Source organism: Loxodonta africana, chromosome 1 (assembly GCF_030014295.1).
Source record: "Loxodonta africana isolate mLoxAfr1 chromosome 1, mLoxAfr1.hap2, whole genome shotgun sequence".
NCBI lineage: Eukaryota > Metazoa > Chordata > Mammalia > Proboscidea > Elephantidae > Loxodonta > Loxodonta africana.
Genome location: NC_087342.1, coordinates 187,798,488 through 187,810,756, shown reverse-complemented (window position 1 = coordinate 187,810,756; position 12,269 = coordinate 187,798,488). Strand labels below are relative to the sequence as shown.

The window sequence follows — 12,269 nt, the reverse complement described above, 5'->3', positions numbered from 1 at the left end:
CCCATTGCCGAGTCAATTCTGACTCATAGCAACCATATAGGACAGAGTAGAACTGCCCCATAGGGTTTCCAAGGAGCAGCTGGTGGATTTGAACTGCCAACCTTTTAGTTAGCAGCTGTAGCTTTTAACCTAGAACTCTGTAATTCTCATCCTTGTGGGCAGGTGGTTTTTTTTTAAACCATCTTGGCTTACAAAAGGGCATTGTAACACAGTGGACGTGAGTTTGGGCTGGTTCTACAGTTTGATAGTTCTGACTATTAAGAGTGTGAATTTGGGCAAACTGTGTAACTTCCTTTTGCTTGATAATAGCAGTACTTACCTAATGGAATTGTGAGGACTCGATAATTCAGAAAAGTCCATTAACACAGTCCTGTTACATAGTCTACACTCAGTAAATGTTATTTCTTTTCTTCCTCCTCTTTCTACTGTTCCCAAGCCTTCTTTTTTGGATCCTAGAACTCTTTGAAAATCTAATAAAAACTTTGACCCCCTAAAATGAGCGTATGTCTACATACAGTTTTATATCTGTTTCAGGCTGGTCACAGATCCTTGAAAATTGATCCACGGACATGGTTAAGAACCACTTTGTTAGATCGGGTCACTTAGGAAGCACCATTCCAGAAGCACTGCAAACACAGCAAAGGTATGTTGTCTATGAAACTCCTCAGATGTTGGTTCCATCCAACTTCAACCTCCCCTGCCTCTCTGACTCTCCTGTTCACTAGCCAAGGGCTTGGTGGCTTGGTGATATTCTCACTCATTCCTTCATACTGTTAACTAGATTATGGCACCCATCCAATCCCTTCCTCTCTGAAAAAAACTCTTTCTTCTTTTGTAAGTTCTTTTGACAGGCCCTGCTCCATTCCATATGGTCACACGATTTGGTCACCAATCTTCCTAATTAGTTATTTCTACTTATCTCTTATACTATCATTCCCATCCCCACTGGTTGGCTCCTCCCATCTGCTAGTGACTTGTCCCAAATTCTGCCACAGCCATCTGCCTGAATCAGCTTCATCTGTCATTGATCCTATTCCTGCTTGGGTAGCACTAATTTTAGCAATTGCCTTTATTCATTAGCGAATTATTACCGGCTAACTAAGGTGAGCTCTTGGGAACTACAAAAATGCAAGATATTATAACAGAATACATAAATAAATGTTAATGACGCCACATAAATACCAAGTGAAGACAGTAGAACAGAGGTATATACTCATGTCAGTGTGACAATGGCATAGAATTTGTTATAATAATCAAGTCGTTTGCTCAGCATTTAATCTGAGCAAATAATCCAAGAAGTTGGAGTATATGAAGAACTCTGCATCAGGACTGGAGGAAGACTCATTAACAACCTACCATATGGAAATGACACAGCCTTCCTTGCTTAAAGTGAAGAAGACTTGAAGCACTTACTGATGAAGATCAAAGACCACAGCCTTCAGTGTGGATTACGCCTCAGCATAAAGAAAACAAAAATCCTCACAACTGGACCAATAAGCATCATCATGATAAATGGAGAAAAGATTGAAGTTGTCAAAAACTTCATTTTACCTGGATCCACAATCAACACCCACGGAAGCAGCAGTCAAGAAATTAAACGAGGCATTGCATTGAGAAAATCTACTGCAAAAGACGTCTTTACAGTGTTAAAAACAAAGATGCCACTCTAAGGACTAAGGTGCACCTGACCCAAGTCATGATGTTTTCAGTTGCCTCCTATTCATGCAAAAGCTGGACAAAGAATAAGGAAGACTGAAGAATTGATGCCTTTGAATTATGGTGTTGGTGAAGAATATTGAATATGCCATCGGCTGACAACAGGATGAACAGATCTGTCTTGGAAGAAATACAGCCAGTAGCAAGGATGGCGAGACTTCATTTCACATACTTTGGACATGTTATGAGACGAGACCAGTCCCTGGAGATGGACATCATGCTTGCTAAAGTAGGGGGTCAGTGAAAAAGAGGAAGACCCTCAATGAAATGGATTTGACACAGTGGCTGCAACAATGGGCTCAAGCATAACAACAGTTGTGAGGAGGCTGCAGGACCAGGCAGTGTTTCATTCTGTTGTTCATAGGGTCGCTATGAGTCAGAACTAACTTGATGGCACCTAACAACATAACTCCTTTATGGGAGCAGATCACCAGTTCTTTTCTCCCACAGAGTGGCTAATGGGTTTGAACTGCTGATTTTTTGGTTAGCAACCAAGCCCTTAACCATTGAGCCACTAGGGTTCCTTGCTATTAACTAAATGCCATCAGATTTAGCTAGTTTCCCCCTAATGTCTTTTTTCTACCCCATGATCCAATCTTAGAATAGGAATCGTATCTAGTTGTTATGTCTGTCCTTAGTCTTTTCTGATCTGGGACAATCTTCCCTTATTTTTCATCACCTTTACAGTTTTGAGGAATAATGATCGGGTATTTTATAGAATGTCCCTCAGTTTAGGCTTCTCTGACATTTTCTCGTGATAAAACTGGGGTTACGTTGATTTTGGGGAAGAATTGCACAGAGGGGGAACTGCCTTTCTTATCACATCATATCAGAGAGTACATGCTGTCAATGTGATTTGTCACTGGTGATGTTAACCTGGTCATGTGGCTGAGGTAGTTTTTTCAAGTTTTCCCCCTTTCCATATCCTTTTCTTTGGAAGTAGGTCACTAAGTCCAGTCTATCTTCAAGGGGCAGGCGATATAATTCTATTAAGATTACTGATCAAGCTGAACCGCAGAACCAATGGTACAAGGCAGAGTGCATTGAGTTTTTTAGAGAAAAGATATAAAGATTAAAAAAAAATTTTTTTAACCTCCTGACCTTCACTGAATCTGTGTCCCATGTCTAAGTATGGCATTCAGAACAGGAATAAGCTCTGATATTATTTTTCTGTCCATCAGGTGGATGAATGCGAGCAAAACTGACAGATCAGTTTCATGCCAACATGATAAAATGACTTCATTCAAATTCTCATTAAAAACATTGAGCTAGATCTTAAGATAGTGACTCAATATGTCCTACCATCATGCTGGCCATATACAGACCTGTATCACCATTTTATGGTCAGCTTATGCTACTCTGGAAACCCTGGTGTTGTAGTGGTTAAGTGCAACAGCTGCTAACCAAAAGGTCAGCAGTTCGAATCCACCAGGCGCTCCTTGGAAACTCTATGGGGCAGTTCTACTCTGTCTCCTAGGGTCACTATGAGTCAGAATCGACTTGACGGCAGTGGGTTTGGTTTTTGGTTTTGGTTTTATGCTAGTCTTGGAAAAGATAGCAATCGTTTGCTCATTGGATATAACACTGGATCTGAACCTAACGGCTATTTTTTTTTCTGTTATTTATTGAGCACCTATTATGTGCCAGGATATTTTCAGGTATTTTCCATAATTTCCCTTGATGATACAATAGTTTCATAGAGTAGGTGTTAGTATTTATTTTATAAGGAAACTGAGGCTCAAACAGGTCAAGTAAGTAACTTGACTGTATCAGTAGGTAATGGATCTGGGGCTTAAAATAAACTCTTGCCATCCCAAAATACATGCTTTTTCTACTACATATGAAATATATAATTAAAAAAATTCATCATTATAGAAAAAAGTCTGAGAATGTGGTTTCTTGATACTTAGTGTAATAATCTAAGATTTTTTTTTTCTGTAATAAATTAAGATTAATAACTATTTCAATTTGGGCATAGTAACACAAAAGTAATTTTGTGGTCGTGATATCCCCAGATCCAAGTAAATTCTGAAAGTTATTATATTGCCAAAATTCTCTGGGTGGATAAAAATTCACTACATTAAAAAGCATTCAGTTGAGCTGCTGCTGGAAGCAATAATATCGTCTTCCTCAGAGTACAAGCTCACTGCTAATTTTGTTTTTGTATTGAGAGTCAGCATCCAAAAATGTGGAACAGTCAAGCTACAGAGGAAAATCAAAGAGACTGTCTTGAATATTGTTTAAGTTAATCTTTTTTTTTTTTAAATTGTACTTTAAGTGAAAGTTTACAAATCAAGTCAGTCTCTCTTACAAAAGTTTACATACACCTTGCTGTATACTTCTAGTTTTTCTACCTCTAATAAGACAGGACACTCCTTCCCTCCACTCTGTATTTTCGTGTCCATTCTGCCAGCTTCTGATCCCTTCTGTCTTCTCATCTTCTCTCCAGACAGGCCCACATAGCCTCATGTGTCTACTTGATCCAAGAAGCTCGTTCTTCACCAGTATCATTTTCTATCCCATGGTCCAGTCCAATCCCTGTCTGAAGAGTTGGCTTTGGGAATGGTTCCTGTCTTGAGCTAATAGAAAATCAGGGGACCATAACCTCTGTGGTCCTTCTAGTCTCAGTCAGACCATTAAATCTGGTCTTTGTACAAGAATTTGGGGTCTGCATCCTACTGCTCTCCTGCTCCCTCAGTGGTTCTCTGTTGTGTTCCCTGTGAGGGCAATCATTGGTTCTAGCCAGGCACCATCTAATTCTTCTGGTCTCAGGCTGATGTAGTCTCTGGTTTATGTGGCCCTTTCTGTCTCTTGGGCTCATAATTACCTTGTGTCTTTGGTATTCTTCATTTTCCTTTGCTCCAGGTGGGTTGAGACCAATTGATGCATCTTAGATGGCCGCTGGCTAGTGTTTCAGACCCCAGACGCCACTCTCCAAAGTGGGATAGAAGTTAATCATTTAGGCATCCAGCCCCTAATTCTCAAAAAATCATAGAGTATGGAAAAATCCATAATTTCCAATGAAACGTTATAAAATTATTTTCCTGGTAGCTGAACAAAGGATTGAATTATACCCAAATATGGAGGTGAAAAGTCTATTCCCTATATCCTTTTGAATAACCCTCACTAGTTGAACATGGGCCACAATAATTGGTCACTTTTCTCTATTTCTGTGCTTTTGGAAATGGCTAATATATAAATTATTCAAATTCATCAAGAGATCATAATTAATAAAGTTTGATTTTTTAACGTAATTCTCAGTCCATCTTTTTTTATTATGCTTTAAGTGAAAGTTTACAAATCAAATAAGTCTCTCATACAAAATTTATACACACCTTGCTATGTACTCCTAGTTGCTCTCCCTCTAATGAGACAACATACTCCTTCTCTCCACCCTGTATTCCCCTTGTCCATTCAGCCAGCTTCTGCCACCTTCTGCCTTCTCATCTTCCCTTCAGACAGGAGCTGCCCACATAGTCTCATAGTGAGCTTCTTGGCTCACTCCTCACCAGTATCATTTTCTGTCTTATAGTCTAGTCCAATCCCTGTCTGAAGAGTTGGTTTTAGGAATGGTTCCAGTCCTGGGCTTACAGAAGGTCTAGGGACCATGATCTCCAGGGTCCTTCTAGCCTCCGTCAGACCATTAATTCTGATCTTTTTACGAGAATTTGAGGTCTGCATCCTACTGCCCTCCTGCTCCATCAGGGATTCTCTGTTGTGTTCCCTGTCAGGGCAGTTATGGGTTGTAGCTGGGCACCGTCTAGTTCTTCTGGTCTCAGGCTGATGTAGTCTCTGATTATGTGGTTCTTTCAGTCTCTTGGGCTCCTGATTACCTTGTGTCTTTGGTATTCTTCATTCTCCTTTGCTCCAGGTGGGTTGAGACCAATCGATGCATCTTAGATGGCCGCTTGCTAGCATTTAAGACCCCAGATGCCACTCACCAAAGTGGGATGCAGAATGTTTTCTTAATAGATTTGATCCTGCCAATTGACCTAATTGTCCCCTAATATCATGGTTCCCAGACCCCCACCCCTGCTTCTCTGGCCTTTGAAGCATTCAGTTTCTTAAGGAAACTTCTTTACTTTTGGTTTAGTCCAGTTGTGCTGACCTCTCCTGTATTCTGTGTTGTTTTTTCCTTCACCTAAAATAGTTCTTATCTACTATCTAATTAGTGAATACCTCTCTCTGTCCCCCCTCTCATAACCATCAAAGAATATTTTCTTCTGTGTTTAGACTGTTTCTTGAGTTCTTATAATAGTGGTCTCATACAGTATTTGTCCTTTTGCAGCTAATTTCACCCAGCATAATGCCTTCCGGATTCCTGCATGTTATGAAATATTTCACAGATTCATCATTGTTCCTTATTGATGTATAGTATTCCATTGTATGAATACAGCATAATTTATTTATCCATTCATCTGTTGATGGGCACCTTGATTGTTTCCATCTTTTTGCTATTTTAAACAGTGCTTCAGTGAACATGGGTGCCATATATCTACTTGTATAAAGGCTTTTATTTCTTTTCTGAATTTCTGATTGCTGTCTCTCTATGGATTCTTGCAGCCTATTAAATTTTTCATTATGTTCTTGAATAACCTTTTAAATTTCTTCAACTGCTTTTTCTGTGTGTTCCTTGGCTTGATCTTCATTTTGCCTGATCTTCCTGATCTCCTGAAGAGTTCTGTATATTAATTTTTTGTATTCTACATCTGGTAATTCCAGGAAGATGTCTTCACCTGAAGATTCCTTGATTCTTTGTTCTGAGAGCTTGTTGAAGTGATCATGGTCTGCCTCTGTATGTGATTCGATATTGACTGTTGCCTCCAAGCCATCTATAAGTTATTGTATTAATTTATTTCATGTTTTCATACTGTATCCTAGCTTCTTGCTTTATTTTGTTTTGATATGCCCAAATAGGCTGCTTGAGTGGGCTTACTTGATTACTTTTGCCTTTGAAGCTCTAATGTCCTGTCACCAGATGGTTAGAGCTGTTTCCAGGTATATGAGCCTAGGAGTCCATTCAGTTTTCTTGTATGGGTTCAGCTCAGGTGTCCAGGTAGCTGATCATCAAGTGTGTGGTACAGGCTCTGTCCTACAGTCTTAGAGGGGCAGGGGTGATTGGTGTAGGCACACGTATCTGGTTGCAGCAGGGGATCATGCTCTGAACAAGGCAGGGGGCTGCCAACTGTCTACTGAGTGTCTGTGAGGAAAGCGTGTCTCTGTTCCCTAGAGTACACAGGTGGGTGGGTTTTGCAGCTGGACCATGGGCATCCAATGCTTTTGTTTGTAAGGACTGGGAGGCACCACTTATCCTTGGACCCCTGTCATGGGGGGCCAGGTGACATGGGTAGAGCCACCAGTCCTCAGGCCCCTGATGTGGGTAGATGAAGACCCTGTTTAAAAGGCAAAGTGGTGTCAAACATCAAAAATCCCCCTCTACACTGCACAGCCGAAACAGGGCCAACCAGGCCTAATCTCCTGAAATGGTCCCACACAGCCCCATGCAGGGGTAAATGGTATTCAATGTCCATGGACCATTTGTGCCTAGACAGGAACCACTTCTGTCCTGAGTTCCCCAGCTTAGTGAAGTTGGCAGATTATCTTTTCCCCCACTTGTTAATTTATTCCTTTTCCAAGGCTGGGAGAATATCTCAGGGCACACAGCAGGACCTATCTCAGGCTCAGGGAAATTGACAGCCACTGAAGCAGGTTGTGGGCTGGGAGCACGGTCAAATAAATGCAAGTACTTAGCTTTTGCCAAAAGCACCATTCTTCTCTGGTTCCGGAGGTGTGAGTAGACTGTGCCACCCTGAGGAAACTGAGTCCTGAATGCTACCACCAGGCCTGCCACGGTCGCTCCATGGGATCCTGCCTGAGGAGCGCCGGTTTCTGCCAAGTCATGTCTGGCAACTCCTCTCTGCTTCTGAACCGTCTCTCCCTCACCCTGCCACTCAGTCCAATTTCCTGACTTTGCCTTTGATGTTCAAGGCTCCTAGCTTGTCATATAATTCTATCACTTGTTTTTTTTTTTGGTATTTCTTGTAAGAGGGATCACCAGAAGCATCTGAATAATTCACCATCTTGGCCTTGCTTCTTATTGTTTTTGGATGGCCCAGATTTTCAGTGTCTTTTCTTAAAACTGTCAGTCTGGGATTTTAAACAAGCAGGGCACCAGCAAAAGTTTGAAGCTGGTGACATTTTTCCGCTCCATCTTCTGGCCACTCAAAGCATTTTTTATTATTACCTAGGTTCCCTTTGCCAAATGGAAAAGAACTAGTCCTTTGAACCTTGGTGTAAATTAGTTAACTCATGTAACTTTTCCTAGTCTGTATTTCTAAAGTGAAACCCTGAGTAGGAAATAGGGTTATAGATATGTGTTCATGCACAGTGACATCTGAATAGGAAAAATATTTTGAGCAACCTCACCATTAAATCATGCAAAATCTGTCCATCTCTAAGGCCTTCCTGTGATTCACATTTTTAAAATTATCTACTTTAGCTATAAGAAACAAGGACAATTTATTCATATTGTAATATTTATTGAACACGTATTGTGTGCCAGTAATTGTTGTAGGCACTAGGGGTATCACAGTGATCAAAGTCAGACTAAGGTCCCTGCTGTCATGGAGCTTATATCTAGAGGGAGAATTCAACAGTAAGAAAACACATACATACAAGAAAAAATATATAAAACGACAATAAGTGAAAATAAGTAAAAACAGGAAATAAATGGTGGACATATAAAGTGGCAGTGTGACCAGGAGGCTTTTGGCAATGATGATATCATAAAGCTAGTGGAAGAAATAGCTCTATCTTAATGACATTTGAATAGATGCAGGGGAAAGGCACTGTAAATAAACTAACCCATGCAATTGTCTTTTTATCATTATTATTTTTTTGCATTGTCCTGTATAGAATGAAATTTTAATTAGTGGTTTTTGAATTATTGATAGCATGGAAAGAAATTATAAAACTATATACATAATATTTAAATTTCCTGTATCTTAAAAACACTACCTTTAATATGCTAGGTAATTTTCCAAGCCCATTATGTATGTTATTTAATTTTATCCTCACAATAACTCTATAATGTAGGTAGGATTATACTCATCTCTATTTTTTACAGAAGAAGAAAGTGATACTCAAATAAATTAAATAGCCTATTCAAGGTAACACAATTAGCAAGTAACAAAGACAGGATTAGGATCTAGGACTGCCTGACTCCATAGCCTTTTCCGTTCTGTTACATTGAAGTCTGCCAGCCCCTGTGTTTTTTTCTGATGCTATCTCTTAGATAGCATCAATCTAAGAGATCAGGGTTGGTTGCCTCAGTTCCTAACCAATATTGAAAACAATGGGATAAAAATACCAACAATATACACATGTGTTCATTGTACACTATTCCCAACAGGCAAAAGGTAGAAATAAACTCAAATGTCTGTCAATAGATGAATGGATAAACAAAATGTGGTACATCTGTACAATGGAGCATTACAGAGCCATAAAGAGAAGTGAAATGCTTTGACATGGATGAACCTTGAAAACAGTACACTAAGTGAAATACATCAGAACACAAAAGGGCAGCTGTTATCTGATCCCATTTATATGAAATATATAGAATAGGCAAATGTGTAGAGACAGAAATTTATTAGTGGTTACCAGGGGTTGGGGGAGGTGAGAATGAAGAGTTATTGCTTAAGAGGTAGTTGAGTTTCTGTTTGGAATGATGAAATACTTTTGGAAATAGTGGTGATGGTAGCACAACATTATGAATGTAATTAATGTCACTGAATTGTATACCTAAAACTGGTTAAAATGTCAAAAATTTGTTATCTATACTTTTTTTTTTTATACTTTATCATAGTAAGACTTAACACTGACAATAATAGCTTTTTATCTACAAACAAATCCCTTGGAAAAGTCAAACTATAGAATAAGTACTGTGCATTATTATTTTTGAATCTTTTAAAATCACTTTGGCAAACAGGTATTTCTGTTTAACTATATTTCATTTTACATATAAATTACAAGGCTAAAAGAACAAGTTAAATATCACCACAAAAAGGCAAATCCAGTATATGGGACATTCTATGGGAAAACAGTTCTGGTCTCTGTAATAATTCAAAGGCTTGAATAAAAATTGTAGGGGCAACCATTCTGGATTAAAAGATTTAAGAGACATAACAACCAAATGTGATGTGTGAGAGTTGTTTGGATCCTGATTCAAACAAACCATATTTAAAGGGATAATATCAAGGAATGATTGCCATTTTTGTTTGTTATGATAATGGCATTGTGAGGGGATTGCAAAGTCATTTTTTTAGATGTGAATATTGAATTATGTAATATAGAAATGATACGTCTGGGGAAAAAAGTGAAACAAATGTTGCACAATCTTGGTAATTATTGAAGGTAGATGGGTATACAGTTCATTAAGATATTTAATTTGTTTATGAGATAGTATTTTCATAATAAAAATTTAAAAAATTAGAACAAAAATGAAAATGTGCTATTGTGTATATTTATCATTTATGCAACATGTAGGTCAAAATATTATATAGTTATCCAAGCATGTTTTGGCAGCTCTTGGTTCATCAGCAGTGTTTATTTTTCTGGTAGTTTCCTTTGTGTTCTGTCTACTGTCTTTAAACTAAACCTGCTGTTTCTTTATCAAGCAAAGTCTCAGAGGAACATATTGTTCAGGGATAAGACTCTGGAAAATTTTAAATTTGAATGTAATTGTTGCTAAATCAGCAAATGACCTCTGCTAGGATCCAGCAAAGTTGATGGAAAATTCCACAATAAAAGAGAGATGATAGAGAAAGCAAAGAGAAGACTGCCCCTGAACAAATTAGATAAGTCAGAAGTGGTAACACTTTTAATATATAGGCATTTCTGACATAAATATACATGCACACACAGACACACACACAGTTTTACTCTTCCCTTCCGAACTTTTTTCCCTAAGAAATTAGCATTGGACATAATTCTAAGACTGAAGGTATATGAGTATATACATACACACCAAAAAATTCAGTGGTCATCGAGTCAATTCTAACTCATACATACCCCGTAGGACAGAGTAGAACTGCCTTGTAGGGTTTCCAAGGAGTGGCTGGTGAATTCAAACTGCCGACCTTTTGCTTAACAGCCAAACACTTAACCACTGTACTATCAGGGCCGCTGATACGTATATATTCACATGTATTTACATACCTATTTTTTTTTCTTAGGCAGAGCATATAACTGACTTTAATATATTCGTTTGACTTTGTATTCTATTTATGTTTCCAATGGCAACCTCGAATTCTGCAAATTCAATAGAAATTAGAACCTCTTTTTGAAAACAGTGACAAGTGGGTGGGCATTCACTCTAGAACTTGGCAAATTTTTCTCTTTGACTTCTGCTATTAGAACAGAAATAATACATTAACCACTTTTATTAATTCACTCAACAGATATTTATTGGGCTTACTTGGCACAGTGGTTAAGAGCTCAGGCTACTAACCAAAAGTTTGGCAGTTGCAATCCACCAGCCACTCCTTGAAAACCCTATGGAGTGGTTCTACTCTGTCCTGTAGGGTTGCTGTGAGTCAGAATTGACTTGACAGCAATGGGCTTGGGTTCTATATACTAAGCACTAGGTATACGTATTGACAAGTATGGTGTAGACACAGGCCCTGCATCACAGAGCTTAATGTGTAGCTGTGAATATAGGTAGTAAATCATTTAAATTGTTAAGAGTATCATGACAGGTGAAGTAAAGGGTGCAGTGAAAATAGATCTTAAGGATATAACTTAGACCAGTGGCCAGGGAATCTCTGTGGGGGAAGTGGAGTTAAGCTGCAGGGTGAATAGAAGTGAGCAGATCAGGTGTCGAGAGGGTACTCGAAGGTGGGGTATGTGCGGTAGTTGAGAGTAAGTAGAGATCAGCATTTCAAAGTTCTGGAGGCAAAAAAAAAAGCATGGTGAGCATGGGGAGCTAAAATACTGGGAAAGCAAGAAGAATTGAAAGGGGTAGTCAGACCTCGAGTGCTCTTATGTTTTATAGTATATATTAAGCCTTTTTGCCTTATACTAAAGAGAATGGGGGAGCTCTGGTGGTACAGTGGTTAGGAACTATGGCTGCTAACCAAAAGGTCGGCAGTTCGATCCCACCAGCCCCTCCTTGGAAGCCCTATAGGGCAGTTCTACTCTGCCTGATAGGGTTGCTATGAGTCGGAATTGACTGGACGTCAACGGGTTTGGTTTTTTTTTTTTTCTGAGGATGATGGGAAGTCATAGAAGTGTCTTAGTGGGGAGGGACAGGACATAATTAGGTTGATGCTTTTTGGAAAAATATTCAGTTGCAGAGTGAAAGATGGATGGAAGTGGGTATGATTGGGAGAAAGGGGATCAATTATGAGCATATTACCAGAATGTAAGTTAGAGAGCCTGGTAGCTTGGATTAGAATGGTGGCAGTGGGGGTGGAGAGAAATAGAGGGATAAGGGAAATATTTAGGAGACAGAACTGAAAAGATTTGGTGATAGTTTGGATGTTTATTATGCTCAA

At 39.0% G+C, this 12,269-nt stretch overlaps 1 long non-coding RNA gene across 1 annotated transcript in view; it reads left to right on the top strand.

Moving 5' to 3' along the window:
* The first annotated feature begins 537 nt into the window (after positions 1-537).
* Positions 538-12,269, top strand: part of LOC135227264 (uncharacterized) — a 141,849-nt gene continuing 130,117 nt past the window's right edge. Inside the window, exon 1 of the long non-coding RNA XR_010317406.1 lies at positions 538-643. This is a non-coding gene — a long non-coding RNA (uncharacterized LOC135227264). The remainder of the gene's footprint in view (positions 644-12,269) is intronic.